Source organism: Topomyia yanbarensis, chromosome 1 (assembly GCF_030247195.1).
Source record: "Topomyia yanbarensis strain Yona2022 chromosome 1, ASM3024719v1, whole genome shotgun sequence".
NCBI lineage: Eukaryota > Metazoa > Arthropoda > Insecta > Diptera > Culicidae > Topomyia > Topomyia yanbarensis.
The window spans coordinates 114878147-114883900 of NC_080670.1; positions in this window are offsets into that span (position 1 = coordinate 114878147).

Consider the following 5754-nt stretch of genomic DNA (forward strand, 5'->3'; position numbering starts at 1 on the left):
GAACCGTAATTTTTGAAGTTTTAAAATTATGCAGAATAATTTTTTCAGAAAACAGTAACAGAGTTCGTGTCTTTAGCGAATTTGTTGAGACTTTATTGTAGTCATAAAATTCACCATAAATACTTCTTGGACGATATACCGTCAAAATTATTTTATCAAATGATGCGCTGTTTAACGTTTGTAAAACTCATCGGAGATACTAAACCTCCGAAATTGGCGGTTTCAAAATGATGCTATCTTGACCTTAAATTACTGTTTTTGAATATTTTACCTATACATATAATTAGTCATACAACAAAAATCAAATGCTCATCAAAATCGATCAGAACCTGCTAGAGTCGAATGGAAATCGTCATTTTTCATGAATTTCTCTCTACATTCGGAAAGTGTTATCCTCGTTATTAATCATATTACGTTTTCGTCTCAACTCGACGCATTCCAAAATAAAAACCTGTTTTAATCCACCTAGTGGTGCAATTGTGCTTGTCTCATTTGTCCAGACTACGATTCCATGGCTGGTTATGTTCAATACAATGGTGGAAATGAATATTACATGTTCAGTACGATTTGCACATACATACAATGGATCCACGATCTTGAAATACTATGTGATACTGAAACATCGCTTGAAACCAGCGGCGGATCATGGAGAAAGATCCGGGAGGTCCAGGTCCTGTCGAAAATTTTCAACTTGTTAAGAAATTTTAATCTAGTTTTAATTTTAAAGTAGCAACCCCTCACTGCATACTCCCTCCGGACCGGTATGATTGTCGATTTTTAGAGTGATTGCATAACCTTTCTATATGAGAAAGGCAAAAATGTACCAAAGTCCAAAAGAAGTCAATTTTTGTCAAACATCTCAATGTTTCATGCATTTTAAAGTCATTTGGCATCAAAAATACAAATTTGATTTTGAAATTTTTCATTTAAGTTTATATGGGAATTTGCTGTCACGGTGTCTTTTTTTAACAACTTTATGCAAAAAAATTCAGCATCTCTGAACCTTCAGGATATGAAAGAATGGGCTTTCCCCTTTCATTTGAAACCAAAATCAAAATAATCCGTCGGGGGGTCTAGAGCAACTTTTTTTTTGAAGTATTTTTTCGTGAAAACATAGATTTTACAATGGAACTAGTTCATATTTTTGCCCCTAGATGGTGCTTTAGACATTCGAACAACACTAAAAGTGAGAATCTGATAGATTATTTAATTGTCTACAACATTGTTACCAACTAAAAACCGATTTGAAATTATCCCGAAAAGTAGTTTAATATTTTAACGAATTCTAAGTCTAAGTTAGTTTCATAGAAGACCTAGTGGTTTGTTAATTCACAAGCACTTTTTTTTATTTGCCAAATAGTTGTGTTTAGTTCAATAGTGAATTCAGCGGAATTTGAGAGCTAGGAAAGTCATCTTTTAGCTAAAAATTATAATTCCCTGATACAGGGCACCATTCATATTTTTGGGATGAGAAGTTTTAGAAAAGTGTTGACCAAACTAGTATGATATTAATATTCTTTTTCATGATGGTAAGTGATTCCTCCTGTAGAAACTGCCTTTTCAATTATGTATGCCTTCATTTTCAATTTTTCGATTGTTCTCAGGGATGACTGATAACTATTCTTACATGAATCTCCTACTCTGTTAGCATCTTCGTATAAAATTGACTTGTCCTGAACTTCAACCTTTATATTTGAACAAACTCAATGAAACTTTTAACGCACCATTGCAATATTTCGCGGATTTCATTGCAACGCTTGGTTAAAAACGCTGATTATCCGTTTTCAAAATTAACTCAATGTGACGAACAGTGAACAAAAAACTTTGAGTTTTTGGATCAAGATAATTTTTTTGGGATATATTCGAGGACTTCTATGTATATAAGGTTATTGTTGTACTCAAATCATATTTTGTTTTCAAAAGTAATACATATCGCATAATCTAGGATCAATTTAGTAACGATATCTCGCATAATTGATAGGAAATGGCCGTAAAATCCAACTACCACAATGTGCTTTGCGGAGAAAATTTGAATAAATCATTTCACACTAACCACTAATTTGGACAGTTACTACTGTGGTTTGCGTTAAATTAGAAACGGTGTGTCCCAATATTTCGTCTTGAACGGAATTATAATAGCTGACTCAAGCGATCATAACCTAAATTATACGACGTTTGGTCCTTTCTAAAACACCCGTGTAACAAAACATAAATGTAAGCAAACCCTTGTAACCAAGCAATACCTTCCGATTAATGGTAGTCCCTTCGAACCTATCGGGAAAGATTACAAACCAAAAGCACAATTAGTTTTCTGACTCTGTCAAACATCCTTATTTTCAGAAGTTCAATTAGAATTGTCGTAATGAATCCCGTCTAATATTTTCATGCCACTAAACCCATTTTTTTTTGGTAATATAATAAGTGCGAGAAAACATTTTTCCAAACCACTAGGCCTCGTGTGAAACTATCTTAGATATAACTTTGTTAAAATCTTAAACAACTTTTCCGGATGATTTCAGATCAATTTTTAGTGGTCAACAAACTTGTAGACAATTAAATTTTCTATCAAATTCTCACTTTTAGTGTTGTTCGAATGTATAAAGCGCCATCTAGGGGCAGAAATATGAATTATCTCCAGTAGTAAAACCTTTATTGTTACGAAAAAATTTAAAAAAAAAAGTTGCTCTGGACCCTTCGACGGATTATTTTGATCTTAGTTTCAAATGAAAGAGGAAAGCTCATTCTTTCATATTCCGAAGTTTCAGAGATGCTGATTTTTTTTGCATAAAATGGTTCTAATAAATACACCGTGGCTGTGTGATTACACTCTTCAACTCGTAACTCCGGAACCGGAAGTCCAATCAATAAAAAATTCAATAGCAGCCGATGGGAAGGTTGTACCTTTCATTTGAGACTAACTTTGTGCAAATCGGTCCAGCTATCTCTGAGAAACAGAGGTCACATTTTTTCCACATACACACATACATACATACACACACAGACATTTTCCGATATCGACGAACTCAGTTGATTGGCATATGACACTCGGCTCTCCGGTTCGGGATTAGATTGACGAATTTTAGAGTGAATGAGAAAGGCAAACACATTTTTAGCAAATGTTGAATGTTATGCATTTTTTTGGTGAGCAGTTCTATGTTTCATAGACATTAAATCAATTTTAACTTCGCTTCCTATTAAATAAAGACCCTTATTACAGTACATTTCTACAAAAACGAGCTCAATTTGAAAATAAATCTGAGGATTATGATTGATTACAGAACTCTGGAATTTTCTATTGGAATGTTTTTTCAGGCAGGAATTTGATATTGATGCTATTAGACAACTGTGAAATCAAGACCAATAGATCAGTTACATATCAGGACCCCATTCCTACAATTTATCAAAAGTCCTCATGACGTTTACAACAACAGGTTATCAATCTACGGATCAGATAATTGTTATTGTAATATTGAATTAAATCAGTCTGCATCAATAAATTTTCAACTTCAATCCAATAGTTTTTTTGGTGTGGTGGGGGTGGGGTTGTATGGTGTTAAACCTCAAAACCTTCTCTTGGCTACGCCGTTGTTTGGAGTTATTTGTTTCGCTTTTCATTTTCTGATATGTTTCAGATCGATCCGATGGTTATAAGTTAGAAAAATTGCAGTCAGAAGGTTCGCACAAATGAACATTTTTGTACTGATAAGTTATCAACTTCGAAGTGTTCGGTGATTATTTCTAGCGGTTGTAGATAGTAAAATGAAATACAAAATTCGTTTTATCGAAATAATGTTTAGCTTATTTCAATGGATTATTACTATATTGAACAATAAATAGGCGACAAAGAGTAATCAACAAGCCATAACTTTTAAAGTATTCAAAATTAATATTTAAAGTCTTTAGTAAAGTTATTCGCAAAAGTAAGAGCTACAAATTTGCTGAAGACATCATTTCGATATAATCACTTCCAAGAAAATTTGTGAAAATATTTCGCTCATAGGGGGATTAATCAGCAAAAGCACAATACCAAAACAAAAGGGCATATTACCTCTATTAAATTCTCCGAAGGTCTTTAGGTCTCTCTATTGACCTAAAATAAGCCGTTTTGGCGTTAATAATAGATTACATGTTTTTGGTCATATTTCTGGCAATGGGAAATGATACAAATCTTTCGTCCGCATTTAATGTTAAATATCTCTTTTGATAATAGTCCGATTTCAACAATCTATAGCTTGTTCGAAAGGTATTCGTTAAAGCTGTCTAAAACATATAAATTCATAATCAATATTGTCAATTTCGGCAGATAATTTAAAAAAAACTGCAAAAAACGACATCTTTACGCATTCAAACATTCATATCTTGGAAACTAAACATCAGAATCAAAAACAAATCTTGAAAGTTTGAACGAATTCTATACATTTCTTTTATAAGAAATGTAAAATATAAATCCGGTTATGATGCTCATCTTATTACAAACAACGAGCTAGAATTAACAAACAGGCGGTTTCACATAACTAGCTATGCATAAAAGAGACTGAAAGGTGGAGAAAAACCGATTTAATCCACCTAGTGAGATGAGACATTTCTTTCACATATCACTGCTAGATCATTAATTAGTTTGCAGAACTCATGCGAAGTAGGCACTCAACTAGAGGTGGGATAACAATAGTTTCAAGTCATGCACGAATGAAATCTCGAATAAACTGAATAAATTATAGAAAATCAACAAAACGAACGAAATGAAAAATAAAGCAAAAAATGAATCAAAAGGTGTTCAAATTCATGAAATGAGTAGAATGATTAATGTGAATCAAAATTATAAAATACACCGATCAAATTAGTTTAGCTCATTACATGAAAATTTAAACTACATTTAGAAATAGTTATAAGAGGGTGTACCCCATTATGCATAAGTACGTTAGGCATACAGACGTTTGGCATATGTACGTTAGGCATAATGGACGTTAGGCCTAAAGATGTTAGGCCTAATGGATATTAGGCATCATGGACGTTAGGCATCATGGACGATTGGAATAATGGACGGTTGGCATAATGGACGATTGGCATGGTCGTTATGGTCGTTAGGCATAAATTAACGTATTGAAGTATCACTCAACAGAATTTAACAGAAACTGATCAAACTCGATCATAATTTTATTCTACTGTGTATACTTGAAGAAATTCTTTGCTCAAATTAACGAAGCAAACCGAATGCTTGGCATACGGATATAGTGTGGAGCGTCTAGGCTATGTCGATAAAATAAAGGTGTGCATTTCAGTTGATTATTATGCAGTCTTTTTTTCCAGTCATCCTTTTAGCTTGCATATTGTTTCGTTCGGAATTTTTCGTTCAGGAAGTAGGTATAAATAAGTCCTATACAAACACATACTGTGAAAAAGAAATGGTTCAAACTATCAGGATGACAAAAAGAGCTACATTTTCACTAGAGTTTTTGGGATTCGAAAATACGGTTGCTTTCGGTGATGCCCCGAGTATAATTATATGAGAAAATCTTATCTCACTACTAGGTGAATTACTGCATGATCTGTGTATTAATATTCTATCCAACATTTGTCTCACGATTGAACGAAACGCCTAATCCAAGGAATAAATACAAGAACTCTAGAAAAAATTTCAATATGAACACATTATTTTGTCTTTGAAGTGAGCATATTGATTTTTGAGAAATAGTTCATTCATTATAGAGGTAATTCACAAAATATTTTCCAAATCGAGTTTCCTCGAAGCACGTA